At 44.2% G+C, this 19,972-nt stretch overlaps 1 pseudogene; it reads right to left on the bottom strand.

Moving 5' to 3' along the window:
- Window positions 1-19,207: 19,207 nt before the first annotated feature.
- On the bottom strand, window positions 19,208-19,324 carry LOC126177584 (5S ribosomal RNA; annotated as a pseudogene).
- Between the last annotated feature and the right edge of the window lie 648 nt (window positions 19,325-19,972).

Below are 19,972 nucleotides of genomic sequence, written 5' to 3'. Positions count from 1 at the left end.
TAAGTAGTTCTAAGTTCTAGGGGACTGATGACCTCAGATGTTAAGTCCCATAGTACTCAGAGCCATTTGAACCATTTTTGATGGTAACGCACGGCCCCACCGAGCTGCCATCGTGGAGGAGTACCTTGAAACAGAAGATATCAGGCGAATGGAGTGGCCTGCCTGTTATCCAGACCTAAACCCCATCGAGCACGTCTGGGATGCTCTCGGTCAATGTATCGCTGCACGCCTTCAAACCCCTACGACACTTTAGGAGCTCCGACAGGCACTGGTGCAAGAATGGCAGGCTATACCCCAGCAGCTGCTCGACCACCTGATCCAGAGTATGCCATCCCGTTGTGCGGCCTCTGTACGTGTGCATGGTGATCATATCCCATATTGATGTCGGGGTACATGCGCAGGAAAGAGTGGCGTTTTGTAGCACATGTGTTTCGGGACTTATCACCAATACCGTGGACTTACAGATCCGTGTCGTGTGTGTTCCCTATGTGCCTATGCTATTAGGGCCAGTTCTGTGTAGTGAACGTTGTGTGGTACCACACTCTGCAACTGTCCTTAATTTATGAGCATGAGTGTAGTTACACACTGCCATATTACGTGCTACAATTCCGAGCCCTCTGGCGGCAGAGAGCTGGAAATATGCAGACATGAAGAATAAAGGTGTAGAGTGTTAATATAGTTTGTTTTATTTAAAAAGCTTCAAGAGCGTTCACATTTAAAAAAAATACAGAGACATTTCAGCACGCCCTCGCAATATTCACAGAGCATTGAACTAGTCCATCCTCTGCTTTCTCTCTATTTTGATTCGATGAACATAATAATGACAAAGAAACCTTATATCGTATATTCGGTGAATATTCCTCACCATCCGGTACTCATTGCTGAAGTCAGACATCGGATCATAGGTAGGCTTTGTACACCGACTACACCGTACCTCTCATTAACGCAGAAAGGCAGTTACAAAAATCCCTTGCAGGACCAGCAGTTTTACTAAAAAATCGCAGCTGCTACGACTCCAAACGTTTGAAAATACTACTGCATAAAATGATATTTGATGATTAAAAGCATCTTAGTGCAACCTCATGTGCAAAGGAGTCGAACTCAGTGTAGGTGCACTACGATCGAAAACTGTCCTTGTCTCTGTTTTATGTCCGCTGGTTGTTGCTACGTTACACTAAGTTCTCAGTATAGACCACAGCGCTTAGGCTCATTTCTAATGGCGAAGATTTTAAAATAACCGTAATAACCGCGAGGCTACACATACTAGCCTACCTCTTCAAACCAGTTACACGAGGCTCACAAAGAGCCCTAATAGACACAGTTGTTCCCTACTGCTTAAGACATTTCTTGGCTGCTCCACTGAATGACTGCGGCGGAAGAACAGAAGGCGCTCAGTATAAGAGCCTAAGATATTCTGCAAGATACTAATTTCCTGTACATAAACGTTAACTACAGTGAAATATATGCAGTGAAACTCTTGACAGAAGGCACACGTGGCTTCCACACGTGCCGGTAGCCGGAAGTCTGCTGCGCCTAATTAAAATACTGCGCTTACGTAACGGCAGCACACATCAAGATTGTTAACTCAACTTTTTTTTAACAGCCCGTGTCGTTAACGGCCGCTGATAGGTGGTATGTGAATGGTGCACGCTTATCCACCTGAGAACTGTTCACAAAGGAAATCTAAGAAAATTCCACCAACTTTTTTCATTCTAAGAAATGTCAACCAGACTAGCCAACTGCAAACATCTTTTAATGATGTGAATAACTGCAGTATAGACTTTTTCCTGCCATCTGTAAATGAAAAGTAGAAGTTAACCACGTACTTAACCCCTGCAGAATGTACAAACGGCTAAAAACATTGAAGACACCTAAATACAAGTGTCGAGGTTAGCGCAATGCACACGGAATGCAATATAGGAAGTCCTATTATTGATTAATTACGACTGTCTATGTACACGACACAATTGTCTCATCTTAAAAGGCACTTTTTCTATCATTAAAAGCCGACGTGCTTGAAATGACAGGAGTTCGAGTCTGCGTTCTACAATCATGATTTAATTTGTTTCGTGGAGTAGTTAAATCGCTGAGTACACGATAAACTGCACCCTTCACTCTTGGCCATGCGATGCAAGACACTAAACTTGTTGCATTCGTTTCGAAAATTTCCTACCAAGGCTATCCCTTGCAAACTTAGACTACACTCCGTGCCCAAGAAGTGTAGAAATTGGTCAAGGATGTTGGCTCAACATCTGGCCATTACGTACTGTAGGCTGCCTTAATATTTATGATGAAAATCTTCTCGACTAATGAGAGTCACGCCGACTATACTTACTTACAAAGATTTACGAGATAATTGTGATGATAAGCGTATAGGTTTTTTAAAAAAAATTTAATTTTCATCGTGTCCACCAATATAAATATACTAAATGCAGCGAGCTACCCGTCTTCGTCTCTTCATCCCATCAAATGAGTGTGTGTCACCAGATTCTTCGAAATATTTGGTTATAGAGGTGACTGCCTTTTTACTTTGATAAGCATCAACAAAAGCAAACACCCGGATAATGGAATGTAATACAATTAAATCAGGTGATGCCAAGAGAATTAGATTAGCAAACGAGACACTTAAACTAGTAGATCAGTGTTGTTGTTTGGGCAGAAAAATAACTGATGACGCCCGAAGAAGGCAGGATATAAAATTGTGACTGGAAATGGCAAGAAAACATTTCTGAAGAAGAAAAATTTGTTAATATCGAATATAGATTCAAGTGTCAGGAAGCCTTTTCTGGAAATATTTGTATGGAGTTTAGCCACGTAAGGAAGTCAAATATGGACAATAAACGGTTTGGACAAGAAAAGAATAGAAGCTTTTCGAATGTGACACTACAGAATAATGCTGAAGATTAGATGAGTTGATTACGTATGTATTGAGGAGGTTCTGAATTGAACTGAGTTGAAAAAAAAAATTGTGCCACAGCGTAACTAGAAGAAGGGATCGGTTGATAGGACGTATCCCTGAGACACCAAGGGCTCACCATTTTAATACTGGAGGGAAGTTTGGGTGATAGAAGTCGTATAGGGATACCAAGATATGAATATAGTAAGTAGATTCAGAAAGATGTAAGTTGCAGGAGTTATTCGGAGATGAAGAGACTTGCACAGGGAAGAATAGCATAGAAAGCCTTTTCAAAACTGCATATAGCGTAAAATTAATTGGAGGCTCCATACAAGAATAAACTATGTGGTGATATATTCGATACAGTCTGGAACCGCGCGACCGCTACGGTCGCAGGTCCGAATCCTGCCTCGGGCATGGATGTGTGTGATGTCCTTAGTTAGTTAGGTTTAAGTAGTTCTAAGTTCTAGGGGACTGATGACCTTAGAAGTTAAGTCCCATTTGATATATTCGAATCACAGTTGATCTTTTCTCCACTGCGACTGCTCTAAGGTGAAGTGGTCCGTTATCCTGCTGAAATATTATGACACACCAATCAAAATCTATTTTCAGTGACTTTCTATCTGAAATTATCTAATACCGAAGAATAAAAATGGCTTGCTGTAGATCCGTACTGTTCAAGTTATCTGTCAGGATTGTACGATGAGATATGTGATAATACCACCAGCCATTAAATAGACAAAAATCGTACATACGCACTATCCCCAAATCTTGGTACAGCCACTTCATAAATTCATCATGTGAAGCCAGAGATTTGATGAGCACGGCCGGCTTAGGACCCAAGCGACTCCTGTCCAGTAGTGTGGGATTTCTGACACTGGCCTCTCAAAACATATTTTCCCTAATGTCGTTTGTTGTTGACAAATCAGCTTATTCTCAAGAGATAGCAGTTTTCGTTCAGTTAATTGTTGCCTGCATAGGATTCATATACATTTCATTTTATCTATTACTAATATTGTGTTATAACTTCATATACCACCTAGATTTGGTCCTACGGAACATGAGGTATCAAATAAAAAAAATTAAAAAGTAATAGACGGAAAATCGTGAGGTAAAACAGTGACACCGCGCGTTGCCCAAGAGTGTGTTATAGACCTTCTACTGTTTCTGCTCCATATAAACGATTTATTAAATAAACTGAGCAGCTCTCTTAGAATGTTTGTAGATGATACTGTCATTTACCGTCTAGTAAAGGCCTCAAAGATGAAAACGAATTGCTAAATGACTTAGATACGATATCCGAATCGTGCGAAGAGTGAAAATTGTCTCCCAGCAAGGAAAAGTGTGAGGTCATCCACATGAGTACAAAGAGAAATCTGTTAAATTTCGATTACACGATAGATCACACAAATTGAAAGGCTGTCAATTCGACTAAATACCTTAAGAATTACAAGTATGAACAGCTCAAGCGCGGGCGATCATATAGACAATGTTGTGGGGCCGGCAAACCGGAGACTATGTTTTACTGGCAGAACACTCAGAAAATGCTGCAGGTCTATTAAAGAGACAGACTGCCTAGACTACTCTTCTTCGTCCTGTGCTAGAGGATTGCTGTTCTGTAAGAGAGCCTTATCAGATACGATTGGCAAAGGACGTCAAAAATATGGAAATATAGGGAGCTAGTTTTGCATTATCGCGAAGTAGGGGAGTGAAATATCTAGGGATGGAAGAATAACTAACGAAATTAATAGGAGGTTACAGAAGGGAGGCAATTTCTACCAAACAATAAAACATCTGATTTGGAACAATGAAGTTTCAGAAAGAGCAAAACTCCTTATGTATAAGAATTATTACATCCCTATTGTCACCTATGGTGGAGAAACATGGACAATGACAGAAAGGGACTGGAGCAGACTGCAAGCAGGGGAAATTAAATTTCTCAGAGCAGTTAAGGGAAAAACAAGAATGGACAGAGTAAGGAATGTAGAGATTAGAAAGGACCTCAAACAAAAAAGTATGAGAGAAGAAATTGAAAGAAAGAGATTAAGATGGTATGGGCATGTTAAGAGGATGCATGGGCAGAGACTTCCCAAAATTATGGAAGAACTAAAGATGGATGGGAAAAGACCTAGAGGGCGCCCAAGAACACGATGGAAAATGGGAGTGAGAATATTTGTTGAAAGGAGAGGTGTGACCTGGCAGCAAGTGGAGGAAGAAAAGTGGTGGGAGGGCCGAGCCAAATGGAGAGGACTCGTCAGCACCCAGACCCGGCAATAGCTGGAGCGGGATTCGGATATAGATAGACAGGGGGGAGAGTGTCACGGATGTCATAAGCGACTTTGGATAGTAATAATTAAGACAAACGCGTCTTTAGCAATGAAGAGATCTTTTCACGAAATTTCCTTCACCAACTTCATCCTCTGGATGTGAAAATATTTTATTGTCGCCGACCTACTCCTAGGGAGAAATGATCATCATTATAAAATAAGAGGAATTAGTACCAGAGAGTGGATCGGTAGAGAAACAGTCTGAAGGCGGTTCGAAGAACCCTATTGCGGAATAGTCATGCAGATGAAGATGCCCATAAACGAATACTTTTGGGACGGATAAATGAACTACCTCTTTACACCTTTAATCTGAAAAATCTTGAATATGTACTGGCGTTGATGTTGGCAGGTGACCAGGTAATAAATTCTAAAAGTGAGAATAATCTGTAAAGAGCAAAACATCAACTACAAAGAATCTTTGCTTCTTACAGCTTTCAGATGTTGTTGTGGTCTTCAGTCCTGAGACTGGTTTGCTGCAGCTCTCCATGCTACTCTATCCTGTGCAAGCTTCTTCATCTCCCAGTACCTACCGCAACCTACATCCTTCTGAATCTGCTTAGTGTATTCATCTCTTGGTCTCCCTCTACGATTTTTACCCTCCGCGGTGCCCTCCAAAGCTAAATTGGTGATCCCTTGATGCCTCAGAATATGTCCTACCAACCGATCCCTTCTTCTAGTCAAGTTGTGCCACAAACTTCTCTTCTCTCCAATTCTATTCAATACCTTCCCATTAATTATGTGATCTACCCACCTAACCTTCAGCATTCTTCTGTAGCTCAACATTTCGAAAGCTCCTATTCTCTTTTTGTCTAAACTACTTATCGTCCACGTTTCAATTCCATACATGGCTACACTCCATACAAATACTTTCAGAAACGACTTCCTGACACTTAAATCTATACTCGATGTTAACAAATTTCTCTTCTTCAGAAACGCTTTCCTTGCTATTGCCAGTCTACATTTTATATCCTCTCTACTTCGACCATCATTAGTTATTTAGCTCCCCAAATAGCAAAACTCCTTTATTACTTTCAGTGTCTCATTTCCTAATCTAATTCCCTCAGCATCACCCGATTTAATTCGACTACATTCCATTATCCTAGTTTTGCTTTTGTTGATGTTCATCTTATATCTTCCTTTCAAGACACTGTCCATTTCGTTCAGCTGCTCTTCCAGGTCCTTTGCTGTCTCTGACAGAATTACAATAAAATCGGCGAACCTCAAAGTTTTAATTTCTTCTCCATGGATCTTAATTCCTACTCCGAATTTTTCTTTTGTTTCCTTTACTGCTTGCTCAATATACAGATTGAATAACATCGGGGATACGCTACAACCCTGTCTCACTCCCTTCCCATCCAATGATTCCCTTTCGTGCCCCTCGACTCTGATAATTGCCATCTGGTTTCTGTACAAATTGTAAACAGCCTTTCGCTCCCTGTATTTTACCCCTGCCACCTTCAGAATTTGAAACAGAGTATTCCAGTCAACATTGGCAAAAGTTTTCTCTAAGTCTACAAATGCTAGAAACGTAGGTTTGCCTTTCCTTAATCTATTTTCTAAGATAAGTCGTAGGGTCAGTATTGCCTCACGTGTTCCAACATTTCTACGGAATCCAAACTGATCTTCCCCAAGGCCGGCCTCAACCAGTTATTCCATTCGTCTGTAAAGAATTCGTGTTAGTATTTTAGAGCCGTGGCTTATTAAACTGATAGTTCGGTAATTTTCACATCTGTCAACCGCTGCTTTCTTCGGGATTGGAATTATTATATTCTTTTTGAAGTCTGAGGGCATTTCGCCTGTCTCATAGAGCTTGCAGGTATCTAACAGCAAAACAGAGTTCATTTACGAGTACGACAAAATTAGACCTAAAACTGTAAAAAATGGGAAAACACTGGACCAAGTAACTTATTCTACACACTTAGGACATAATAAATCAGAAACTTGATTATATTTTCTGACTAATAGTCGCGTTACTCGGAAGGGCTGAGATGATTGAGGGTTTTCCGTGCTGACATATCTTTCTTCGTTCGCCCAGGTCGCAGTCCCATGTGCCGCGTTGGGCTGCTAATTCGCCAAGTGGAGGCAGCTGCAAGGGCGACAACCCAACCCCTCGACACTTCTCCGCGCTGAAAAATCACCGATCGCCTCTGTTGTGTCGATCGCCGAACTAATTCAAAGCCAATCACAACTATTATTGCTCGTAATTCATAAGTTAACGGCGTGTTATGTTATTTGGCTTTTATTTTACATAATCCGGCCCTCGACGCGGCTCCCCTCGGTGCGTGCGCGCGCTAAGCTCGGGTCGCAGTTTGTATGGACGGATTAGCGCCGCCATTGTGCGGACGTGCCCCGATATTGACAGGACCGCACCGATCACGGCCGCCAATTCGACCGCCCCACAGCTGTTTCACGCTATTCCTTCTCAACAACTGAGACTCAGGTCGAGGGCGTTGATGACGTACGCTGTCGTACCACAACCGCACCTACCTGCAATTGACGTTACCTCGTTTCAACTGTCGCTGAGTAGGCACACTTTTGGCCGAGGCGAGGCAGTGTACACGACTGGCCATTAAAACTGCTACACCAAGAAGAAATGCAAATGATAAACGGGTATTCATTAGACAAATATATTATACTAGAACTGACGTGTGATTACATTTTCACGCAATTTGGGTGCATAGATCCTGAGAAATCAGTACCCAGAAAAACCACCTCTAGCCGTAATAACGGCCTTGATACGCCTGGGCATTGAGTCAAACAAAGCTTGGATGGCGTGTACAAATGGCTCTAAGCACTATGGGACTTAACTCCTGAGGTCATCAGTCCCCTAGAACGTAGAACGACTTAAACCTGACTAACCTAAAGACATCACACACACCCATGCCAAAGGCAGGATTCGAACCTGCGACCGTAGCGGTCGCGCGGTTCCAGACTGTAGCGCCTAGAACCGCTCGGCCACCCCGGCCGATCTTGGCGTGTACAGGTACAGCTGCCCGTGCAGCTTCAACACGATACCACAGTTCATCAAGAGTAGTGACTGGCTTATTGTGACGTGCCAGTTGCTCGGCCACCAGTGTTTTTCAGTAAGGGTAGAGAATATTTCGTATGGCCGGACCTTATCCACCTCTTCCTCGTGTGTAAATGATTCCTTCTTACTCTCATCTTTGCTACTTCTTCCTCACGCCGACAACACTGCAGTGATAAGTCACTTAATCTGAGAGGTGAAACTACACTGGTGTGCAAAACTTAAGTCCGAGGAAATTTTCGCATAATGAGCCACTGCCCACTACATTAGACATCTCGATGGGACTTGGACCATAAGTGGAAAGAATTGCTGCAATATAGTACAGAAGATAAACGAAAGAAATTACGCTCTAGAAATACTGCATACAGACAAAAGTTTTGTTGAAATGATTTCGTTGCTGTGGTCTTCAGTCCAGCTCTCCATGCTACTCAATCCTGTGCAAGTCTCTTCGTCTCCGAGTAACTACTGCAACCGACATCCTTCTGAATCATCTTAGTGTATTCATCTCTTGATCTCCCTCTACGATTTCTGTCCTCCACGCTGCCCTCCAATACTAAGTTGATGATCCCTTGATGCCTCAGAATATGTCCTACCAACCGATCCCTTCTTCTAGTCAAGTTGTGCCGCAAATTCCTCTTCTTCCCAATTCTATTCAGTACCTCCTCATTAGTTTCGTGATCTACCCATCTAATATCAACAGTCTTCTGTAGCACCACATTTCGAAAGCTTCTATTCTCTCGTTATCTAAACTATTGATCGTCCATATTTCACTTTCATACACGGCTACACTCCATACAAATACTTTCAGAAAAAGACTTCCTGACACTTAAATCTATACTCGATGATAACAGATTTCTCTACTTAGCAGGCCGCTGTGGCCGACCGGTTCTATGCGCTTTACTCCGGAGCCTCGCTGCTGCTACGGTAGCAGATTCGAATCCTGCCTCGGGCATGGATGTGTGTGATGTCCTTATGTTAGTTAGGTTTAACTAGTTCTAAGTCTAGGGGACTGAAGACCTCAGATGTTAAGTGGCGTAGTGCTTAGAGCCATTTGAACCATTTCTCTTCTTCAGAAACGCTTTCCTTCCCATAGCTAGTCTACATTTTATATCCTCTCTATTTCGACCATTATCAGTTATTTTGCTCCTCAAATAGCAAAACTCATCTACTACTTTAAGTGTTTCATTTCCTAATCAAATTCCCTCAGCATCACCTGATATAATTCGGCTACATTCCATTATGCTCATTTTGCTTTTGTTGATGTTCATCTTATATCCTCCTTTCAACACACTGTCCATTCCGTTCAACTACTCTTGTAGGTGCTTTGCTGTCTCTGTGAGAATTAGAATGTCATCGGCAAACCTCAAAGTTTTTATTTCTTCTCCCTGGATTGTAATTCCTACTCCAATTTTTTCTTTTGTTTCCTTTACTACTTGCTCAATGTACAGACTGAATAACATCGGGGATAGGCTACAACCCTGCCTCACTCCCTTCTGAACCACTGGTTCCCTGTCATGCCCCTCCACTCTTATAACTGCCATCTGGTTTCCGTACAAATAGTAAGTAGTCTTTCGCTCCTTGTATTGTACCCTTGCCACCTTCAGAATTTGAAAGAGAGTATTCCAGTCACTACTGTCAAAAGCTTTGGGCCTAAGCCCATCGCCAGATTGACTTCTTTGCAAATTTTACCTTTTTGTCCCAAAATATAACAAAATTTTTGTGATACATAGTTTAAAAAGATTTTACACCTGCGTACTAAAATTTAACAAAGTTTTTATGATTTTATAGCTTTACAGTAATGTATGCCCTATATTTCGAACTTACTTCCTGAAAAGTCCTCCTTTGAATATTAGAGGAAGGATCTGATTTTCTTGTACAATCCGTACGGGTCAATCACCTGAATTAGAAACAAGATGACGGATACATTTGTTCACGTCGACTGCTGATTCTGGCTCAGGCCCGAAGTCAGTAATCACTTCAAGAAAACTTGTGGCTGGTTTGCAATATTTCCTACAGAGTTATTTACGAAAACAAAATCGATAAAATAAAACTGAAAGAAGTAAGCAACGAGACGAACAGCAAACTTAATACAGTAATTCACCCCGATTATGATGGTCCTCTGGACATTACAAAGGGCGGGAAGTGGTTCTTAACAGGGTGTGTGATCACCTCGGACGGCAAAGTATGCTCTGCAACTTGCTCCCTTGCTGGCCACAAGCCTGGAAAGTTCTTGTGGTAGGACGCTCCATTCCTCCGTTAGCGAGGATGGTCCGTCGTTGATGCATGCCTATGTGCTGCAGTACGTCTTCGCAACCTACCCCATAGTGTTCCATGGTATTATAATCGGGGGAACTGGCAGGCCAAGCAATCGCCGAATATCCTTTCGTTCCAAAAGCTTCTCCACCCGCGCTATTCGGTGCGGTCGCGCACTGTCAGCCACAAAAAATGTGGCCAGGGCCGAATACAGCCTTGTAAAGACGCTCTTGGGGACGGGTTATAGGGTCCCAATATCGTTGACGGTTGAGTGTACCGTGTTCAAAGATCTGGAGGGCATTAATCCTCCCCAGACCATAACAAGTAGACCACCAAAATCATCATCTTAGACAATGTTTTTGGGTGCATCACGTGTTCCCAGCTCTCGCCATATGAGGGCACGTCCAGAACCACTCCTCTCAGATCTGCTCTCATCTGAGAAGAGCACGCAGGGCCATTCCATGTTGGCCCAGTCCATATTCTCTTAGCTATAACGCAAACGGTGGCGCCGAGGTGACGTTGTTGACCGTGGTCGACCATCTACTCCCTTTCGGGCAGTAGAGCCCGTGGATCGGAGCGCTCCCCATGCACGTGGGAATACACTTGTCACATTTCGTCCTTCTTCCCTGTGTGAAGTCATCCCAGTGTTGTCTCCGAGCCATCTTACCATGAAGAACACGACGACAGTGCGCCGTAACTACTCTCTCACTTACACACACTGTCTCTTCCGGTTACTTCAGCTGCCCCGTGCTGTGAGGCCAGACTCATTTGGCACTATAGTCACGGTGATCTCACGCACTGTGGCTTCCACCTTTCTGCGTCAGACTGCTAGACCTCTAGCACTTTCATTCATTTTAACCGAGTAGTTAATATGTTATGTTGTCTTGTTTACCTCGTACTTAAGCTCTGCAGAGCAGAGTGGTTTTTCCGTTTCAATTCGAAAGGTGGCGCGTGTTGTAAAGGTATTCGATTTGTTTACCGTATAGAAGAATGAAGACGTGGGCAAAGGAGACTACCATGAATTCCACAAATTTGATACATACATCTAACCCCAGAGCTAAGGAACATAGAAAATAACATTCAGGGGTCAATTATTGAACTATATGAAATAAAATCGTCATAACCTCTGAATGGTTTGCGTTACGAGTCACAAACTGCGCGGTTGGTCGCCGGGCATGATGGGAACTAGTATTCGCATGCGCACGCTCCTTGTTGTTGTCGTACATTTCCACGTGAAAATGTCACGGTACAGCGTGCCAATAAGCGAAATTGGCGCATTTTGGGGGACTGAGAATCATCATTTCGCGATCGAGAATTCTCTTCACCCTCAATGGGTGACTGTGTGGTGCGCAATGTCCAGTCACAGAGTAATCGGTGAGATATCTCTTGATGGCACGGTGACTACCGAACGGTACGTGAAGGTTTTTGGAAGATGATTTGATCCCCATTATTCAAATTCACTCTGATTTCGACTAAATGTGGTTCATGTAAGATGGAGCTCAACCCCATCGAAGCTGGAGAGTGTTTGGCGTCCTGGAGGAGCACTTTGGGACCTGTTTTGGCTCTGGGGTACCCAGAGGCCACTGGCATAGGCCTCGATTGGCCGCCATGTTCTCCGGATCTGAAGACATGCGACTCCTTTTTGTGGGGCTATATTAAAGAAAAGGTGTACAGCAACAACCTCAAAGCCATTGCTGAGCTAAAAGCAGCCATCGACAGCATCAATGTTGAAACACTTCAGCGGGTCACGATGAATTTCGCTATTCGTCTGCGCCAAATCATCGCCAGTGATGGCAGGCTTATCGAACATGTCATAACCTAAATCCGAATACTTGTAATGACGTTTACATGTTGAATAAAGTGTGTGCACGCCACAGTATTAACTAATTCACCCTTTCGCGTTCTTTTTCATATAGTTCAATAATTGTCATCCTCTTTGTAAAGACTGGAACCTAAGAAAGAACATTCTAGTTGCTACTCTCGTAGTAAATATGCAGTACTAAATCATAATTTTACTATACATTTGTTCTTAACACTTCTAAACTTTTCTGAAGCAGCTGAAATCACGACTACGGTCTAAAATCTTCCGAGTGCAGAAACTGAGAAACAGCGACAGGAGTTTATCAAAATGGCTCTGATCACTATGGGACTTAACTGCTGTGGTCATCAGTCCTCTAGAACTTAGAACTACTTAAACCTAACTAACCTAAGGACATTCGAACCTGCGACCGTAGCGGTCACGCGGTCCCAGACTGTAACGCCGAGAATCGCACAGCCACTCCGGCCGGCAGGAGTTTATCACTCGATGTTTAAGCTGCACATAATTTCCAAAGATGGGTGCTGACGCAGGCAGCGAAAGTTATCGTTCAGCTGATGTCAAGGCTACCGCTGGAGTTCATTGCTGCAACAATATCAAAGAGTCTAAAAAATATTAATTAACTAGCTGTTTTGCCACAACCTCGGGATGAAAACAAGCAAATTGCTGTAGAATACAGAAACTGTAATATATTCCCTTTATCAAAATCTAGTCTTGTAATACGCAAGCATTTGGCACAAATCTTTTACTAAGAGGAAGAAAACCAGTAACAGATTTGAAGCAAAGTATACATATTATGTCACTGCGGAGATAGCGTTCTTGCTACTCATTTTCTCTTTTGAGGTCAAACGAGTTGAAGTATCGTATGTCTTTCTTAAAGTAATGTGCAAGGTCAGTCTGATAGCACTGGACGAAATGAAATATTGGGGAACTTGACTGCAGAAGACTTATTTACTGTTAACACAGGACCTACAGTTTTTCCATGATATGTGAGGCTTCTGTATGAGCGCGCAGAAGTTCGATTAGCCGTCAGATTGTAATGATACAAGCATCTGATATTGTTGGAGGCCTAACATAATGCAGTTATAGCTAATAGACATAACAAAGAAACTTTCCTGTGAAAAATAAATACTGATATTATGGTTCTATTTAGGGTTGCCCGTCTGAACCTAGCGGCTCACTCGCGGCTCATCCAGAAGTGTCTCAAAGAGGAACCGCATAGGTAGCAAACTCATATGTTGGCACACGTCCATTTCAGCTCAGTGTAGGCACCCCTCTAGATAGATTCATTATTACGTTATCTGAAAGGACCCTATCGAAGTAAGCATGGAGCCGAAGAGGTAACGGAAATGACGCCGAATTACTAGGATATCGGACATCGAAAAGAAATGAAAGACCTGTCAAGTGCAGAGTGACAAGTGCAGAGGACTGGAGTAGCGAGGCGAACAGCATCGTGCATATCTATAGCTGCTTGGCGCCATATAAGGTCTTCGCATTAGTAATGCCAACGTGCACACGTTACTACAGATCAAATGAGACCCTTTCTCGTTATCGACGAATTCGTGTTTTAGGTTGTACAACAGCAGTAGACGTGTCTTGATTTAGCGGGAAACTTGAATCTACTATCATTCAGCCAAACGTCGTAAAAGAGGCGACTGCACATGAGTCACTACCTTTGATTTGGTAGTATAACTTTAAGTGAGCACTCACATCTCTGCATTCCTTTATATTAAAGTATGAGTAGGCAGATCTACAAAGGTAACGTTTATCTAAGTTCTTATGCCTGTGCAACGGGTGACGAATTTCGTCTACAACACAACCGTCATCCACAAGCAATCGACCCACGGCGAATGTCGTCAATAATTAGCAACTGAGTGCATGAAAAAGCCACCTCAGTCACACGAAGTGAAAGCTACAGAGAGAGAATTGTGAGGCGTCTGGCGTGGGGCATTCTACTAAAGTAGATACATGAAAGTGACACAGGAGGCCCGCAAACATTACGTAAATTCTGCGTAAGTCTTGTAACACTGCTTCATTATGTCGCTAAAATCAACACAACACTTGAAGTTAAAAATTATGTTTGCTGACGCATTTTTGGGCTTAGCCTGTCATCAGAGCTTCGTGATGTAAAATGTAGAAGAGATAGGATGATAAGACATGCGTTAAGAGATCAGGGAATAACATCATGGTACTATAATCGCGTTTTTCAACCTTTTTCTCTTTGGGGCACACCAAAGCACGATACGAACTTTAGCGACACTCCTACTTGTGACTGTTTTCCTAGATGTAAAGAAGCAAACACACGAAGTCTATACTTTTTTTTTTATTACAATGCGTATAATCACGCACAAGGGTGATCCCTAAAGTAATGTCTCCTATTTTTTATAAGTTTATTTCTACAATCGTTTACATCGGTTTACAGCTTGAACATTTAGTTATTTTTCGTCGCAATTACCATTTATGTTGATGCATTTTAAAGATGCTGTGGCAGTTTTTGTATGCCCATGTCATACCAGCTCGCCACCATGCTGTTCAGAAAGTTATGAACCTAAAGAGACCCTTGAGGTTTTAGGGGAGTCTTTGTTGGTCTTGATCAACGTGACCTGTCGGTATCTTTTTACGGTTTTCCAGTGTTAGTGGGAATCAGCGAATAAGAACTTTCAACGTCCCCTTGGCAGGAGGCTGAGGCTGAAAGTTATTCGCCATGAAGAGGTTCTTCAGAGAATGAACTATCATGAAGGAGGGCCACGTTATCGTTACTTTGGGCTTAGCTAATGTCTGAGACGCTGTCATCAGAATCCGTAGAAGAAAAGACGTCCTTGAAGAGGAATTCCCATCCGCTGATTTTTGTGGTTTTGGCTTAGCGCATGCGGTACCCGCACACCCGATTTTTGATCTTCCCTATTGCAAGCAAATGTCGCACGATGGTGGAATGGTCGATGTTCATCACATCTGCAGCTATCGAGTTCACTGACGTGGATCGTTGCGGATTAATGCGTTTAAACGATCTTCATCAAACCCTGAAGGTCTTAATAAAGGCAGAGAGTCACTAATGTAAAAACGATCCTCCTTGAAACGAGAAAACCATTTTTCTTGCCGTGCTCTGTACAGTGGCATTATCCCCATACAGGGCGCAACTGTTTCTGGCTGCCTCAGCAGCTGTCGTCCCTCTACTGAACGCAAACAGAAGAATACGTCGGAAATGTTCCGATTTCCCCACTTAGCACTCCATTTTAAAGCGTCCACATCTCCACTCACCCTCCCCAAACGACAAAAGATACACTACTGACCATTAAAATTGCTACACCAAGAAGATGACGTGCTACAGACGTGAAATTTAACCGAAAGGAAGAAGATGCTGAGGTATGCAAATGATTAGCTTTTCAGAGCATGCACACAAGGTTGGCGCCAGTGGCGACACTTACAACGTGCTGACATGAGGAAAGTTTCCAACCGATTTCTCATACACAAACAGCAGTTGACCGGCGTTGCCTCGTGAAACGATGTTGTGATGCCTCGTGTAAGGAGAAGAAATGCGTACCATCACGTTTCCGACTTTGATAAAGATCAGAGTGTAGCCTATAGCGATTGCGGTTTATCGTATCGCGATATTGCTGCTCGCGTTGGTCGAGATCCAATGACGGTTAGCAGAATATGGAATCGGTGGGTTCAGGAGGGTAATACGGAACGGAACGCCGTGCTGGATCCCAACGGTCTCGTATCACTAGCAGTCGAGATGACAGTCATCTTATCCGCATGACTGTAACGGATCGTGCAGCCACGTCTCGATCCCTGAGTCAACAGATGGGGACGTTTACAGGACAACAACCATCTGCACGAATAGTTCGACGACGGTTGTACTAGCATGGACTATGAGCTCGGAGACCATGGCTGCGGGTACCCTTGACGCTGCATCACAGACAGGAGCACCTGCGATGGTGTACTCAACGACGAACCTGGGTGCACGAATGGCAAAAACGCTTTTTTTTTTAGGATGAATCCAGGTTCTGTTTACAGCATCGTGATGGTCTCATCCGTGTTTGGCGACATCGCGGAGTGAACGCACATTGGAAGCGTGTGTTCGTCATCGTCATACTGGCGTATCACCCGGCGTGATGGTATGGGGTGCTATGGGTTACACGTCTCGGTCACCTCTTGTTCGCATTGACGGCACTTTGAACAGTGGATGTTACATTTCAATTGGTGAGAGATGTGGAGAATGTGCTGGCCAGGGCAACAGTCGAACATTTCCTGTATCCAGAAAGGCCCCTACAGGAGCTGCAACATACGGTCGTACATTATCCTGCTGAAATGTAGGGTTTCGCAGGGATCGAATGAAGGGTAGAGTCACGGGTCGTAACACACCTGAATGGTAACGTCCACTGTTCAAAGTGCCGTCAATGCCAACAAGAGGTGACCGAGACGTGTAATCAATGGCACCCCATACCATCACGCCAGTATGGCGGATGCGACCATAATGAAACTGTAAACAGAACCTGGATCCATCCGAAAAATGACGTTTTGCCATTCGTGCACCCAGCTTCGTCGTCGGGTACACCATCGCAGGCGCTCCTGCCTGTGATGCATTGTCAAGGGTAACCGCAGCCATGGTCTCCGAGCTGATAGTCCATGCTGCTGCAAACGTCGTCGAACTGTTCGTGCAAATGGTTGTTGTCTTGCAAACGTCCCCATTTGTTGACTCAGGGATCGAGACGTGGCTGCACGATACGTTACAGCCATGCGGGTAAGATGACTGTCATCTCGACTGGTAGTGATACGAGGCCGTTGGGATCCAGCACGGCGTTCCGTATTACCCTCCTGAACCCACTGATTCCATATTCTGCTAACAGTCATTGGATGTCGACCAACGGGAGCAGCAATGTGGCGATACGATAAACCGCAATCGCGATAGGCTAGAAGCCGACCTTTATCAAAGTCGGAAACGTGATGGTACGCATTTCTCCTCCTTAGACGAGGCATCACAACAACGTTTTACCAGGCAACGCCGGTCAACTGCTGTTTGTGTATGAGAAATCGGTTGGAAACTTTCTTTATGTCAGCACGTTGTAGGTGTCGCCAACGGCGCCAACCTTGGTGAATATTCTGAAAAGCTAATCATTTGCATATCACAGCATCTTCTTCCTGTCGGTTAAATTTCGCGTCGGTAGCACGTCATCTTCGTGGTGTAGCAATTTTAATGTCCAGTAGTGTAGATTCTACTTCTCCGAGAGTATTGTACGTAAGTCACGGCTACAGCCAGGCATCGGTGTGAGGATACTTGCGTTAAAGTGCGACGTGATTACGATGCAATTCACGAGCGCCCAACGGAACCCGAGGAACGCCAGCGGCGCCTGCACGCAAGAGCCGCGCGGCCGGAAAGACGCGTTGCTGGCGGCCGGGGCGCCCTGCCGGTGCTTCGCGTGAGCGTCCCCGGCCGGCCACCGTGCGTCATTACAGGCCGCGGACTCAAATTACCGCCCGCTCCTCTCCAGGCTGCAGCACTCCGCTGCCGGAATACAAAGGGCGCCAGCCGAGATTTACGGAACGGACCGAGCGCGAATTTCTTTCCTTTGTAAAAGCCGATGCATTACTCCATGACGAGTTGTTAAACACTGTTATTTAGCGAGGGCGTGTAAGCTACTTCCACGGGAACAGCCGCAGAAGCACGCCCGCTTATTTCCTCAACAGTAAGGGACCCTACTATGCACGGGGACGATACACGAGTTCTTCGACTCCCGAAGGACTGAGATGCAGCTTGTAAATCAGTCACATAGCAGGCAGCTGCGTGTCCGTGCAGCAGAACTTCTCAGACTGTTGACTAAAGGGCCGGCCTGTGTGGCCGAGTGGTTCTAGGCGCTTCAGTGTGGAACCGCGTGACCGCTACCGGTCGCAGGTTCGAATCCTGCCTCGGGCCTGGATGTGTGTGATGTCTTTAGATTCAAATGGATCTGAGCACTATGGGACTTAACTTCTGAGGTCATCAGTCCCCTAGAACTTAGAACTACTTAAACCTAACTAACCTAAGGACATCACACACATCCATGCCCGAGGCAGGATTCGAACCTGCGACCGTAGCGGACACGCGGTTCCAAACTGAAGTTCTTAGAACCGCACGGCCACATCGGCCGGCGATGTCTTTAGGTTAGTTAGGTTTAAGTAGTTCTAAGTTCTAGGGCACTGATGACCACAGATGTTAAGTCCCATAGTGCTCAGAGCCATTTTTTTGTTGACTAAAGAACTCAGTTCTGTGCTTGCAGCATTAGACGGCCCAGTTTACAGAGCAGCTGCCGATAAATATCTGACGAGAGACGACAGAAAAACCCGAATACAATTTACATTCGACAATGAGCAGTACTTTAGTGTCTATTTAGAGTTTATTCCCGTTCCATTGGCGAATATACCCCGAGAAGAATGACTGCTTATATGCCTCTAAGCGAGTTGTTATTAATCAGTTGTTATTAATTAGATTTACGTTCTCTACGAGAGCAACATGTAAACAGCTGTACAATATTCATTATTCCGGACTGTAACATTACGGGAATTTCCTGAGCAGATTTTCGCGAAATATGTGACGTTATTCTTCAAGAATCTGCTATTTCACATGTAGCAACATTATTTTTACGGTCTACTGTCACATCATATAAATGCGCGATGTTCCGTGTTTATGAACCCCGCAAATCCTGAATAAAGCACTCCGTCCTCAGGCCACGAGTGGGCTACCTGGACCATCCGACCGCCGTGTCATCCTCAGCTGAGGATGCGGATAGGAGGCGCGTCTGGTCGGCACACCGCTCTCCCGGTCGTTATGATGGTATTCTTTACCGAAGCCGCTACTATTCGGTCGAGTATCTCCTTAATTGGCATCACGAGGCTGAGTGCACCCCGAAAAATGGCAACAGTGCATGGCAGCCGGTCGGTCACCCATCCAAGTGCTGGCCACGCCCAACAGCGCTTAACTTCGGTGATCTCATGAGAACCGGTGTGTCCACTGCGGCAAGGCCGTTGCCCACAAATATTGAATAACACTGCAGTAAAAGTCCTAGTAATCTAATGTTTTGCAGTCGAACTGCGGTTTCTCTCTATCCCGCCAACAAACCGAAAGCTCTGACGAGTAATTTTCTTCGCTCACAGCTGAGCGTATGCAGTCATTCTATTTAATATCGTCGCTGGTAGTTTCTGCTTGGTACCTTTATGACATGACTGATTGTAGATGTGAATCATTAATCGTGAAGTCAAAGAGTACCACACTTCTACTTTCGCCGAAGCGTGTAACTTTACAGTTCGATGCAAAAAATGGCTCTGAGCACTATGGGACTTAACATCTGAGGTCATCAGTCCCCTAGAACTTAGAACTACTTAAACCTAACTAACCTAAGGACATCACACACATCCATGCCCGAGGCAGGATTCGAACCTGCGACCGTAGCGGTCACGCGGTTCCAAACTGACGCGCTTAGAACAGCAGGGCCACACCGGCCGGCAGTTCGATGCAGTAAGAGCTTGTTTCCAGTCTTAAGAACAGTCAAGAAAAAGACAGAATCGAACAATACTTCCTCGTGTAAATTACTACAGTCGCACCTTTAGCTCTCTCAGAATGCATTTAAAAAAAAATAATACTCGTAATGTTATGGTGTGACAAAGAAGAGAGAAGGCAG

The sequence above is a fragment of the Schistocerca cancellata genome, chromosome 3, assembly GCF_023864275.1.
Source record: "Schistocerca cancellata isolate TAMUIC-IGC-003103 chromosome 3, iqSchCanc2.1, whole genome shotgun sequence".
NCBI lineage: Eukaryota > Metazoa > Arthropoda > Insecta > Orthoptera > Acrididae > Schistocerca > Schistocerca cancellata.
The sequence above is the reverse complement of the archived record's forward strand: the minus strand, read 5'-3'. Positions and strand labels throughout refer to the sequence as shown.